The 863-nt window shown below is 57.5% G+C and overlaps 1 protein-coding gene across 2 annotated transcripts in view; it reads left to right on the plus strand.

The window, feature by feature from the left end:
- Window positions 1–863, plus strand: part of CNIH3 (cornichon family AMPA receptor auxiliary protein 3) — a 194,658-nt gene that overhangs the window by 299 nt on the left and 193,496 nt on the right. The window lies entirely within an intron of this gene.

The raw sequence follows: 863 nt of genomic DNA on the forward strand, positions 1-863 counted from the left end.
TGGGGGGGAGGGTCTGAAAAAAAAAAAAAAAAAAAATTAACCGATTCATTCCTTAACAAGTGGACCTAAGTGAAGGAGCGATCCGCTCGGAGATCCCCCCCCCCCAAGTTGTGACTTTCAAATCTTACAGGGGGGCTCTTGTCTCTTATGGGGGGCTCAGCCCCCCCCCCAGCTCCCGCTTAATTTGCATTCTGCTTTACATCCCTCCCCCAGCAAGACCCCCCAGCCCTAAACCTCCCTCATATCTTCCCTTTCCCTGTCCAGCACTTTACACCCCTCTCCTCCATCCCAAGCAAGACCACTCAGCCCCCAAACTCCCTCAGATCTTCCCTTCCCAGCATCTTAGACCCCCTCTCTGCTCCACCCCAAGCAAAACTCCCCAGCCCCAAAACTCCCTCAGATCTTCCCTCCCAGCGCTTTTGCTCCCTTCTCTCTCCCCCACCAAATCCCTCTGCCCTGACAGGTCGCCTGAGGGCGAGGCAGCAGAGAATGTAGCTCCAGGGCTACATCCCCCCGTCGCCGTGACTCAAGTCACTATAACAACCCCACGCGGGGAAATGGCAGCGTCTGCACTGGCCGTGCTGAGCAGCGATTCAAGACGAGGGAGAAAGGCAGCGGGGAAGCAGTGGGGAACAGCGCGGGGATGCTGTGGTGGGGCTGGGGAGGGGGTGTCTTCTGGTCTTCCCTACACTGGCTCAGGGCACCATCAGTTTGCCATCAGATCCTGTGGGGTTGCAGGGGGAGGGAGTACACGTTTGCTCTTGACGTCAGGAAAGTTTCTGTTCTCCGCTGTATTGGTGCAAGGTGGGGGCTCGTCCAGCCCCCCCCGAGCAGTCAGTGTCCCAAAGAGAAGCAGGATGCTT

Source organism: Gavialis gangeticus, unplaced genomic scaffold, assembly GCF_001723915.1.
Source record: "Gavialis gangeticus isolate Ggan-Ray unplaced genomic scaffold, GavGan_comp1, whole genome shotgun sequence".
NCBI classification, from domain to species: domain Eukaryota; kingdom Metazoa; phylum Chordata; order Crocodylia; family Gavialidae; genus Gavialis; species Gavialis gangeticus.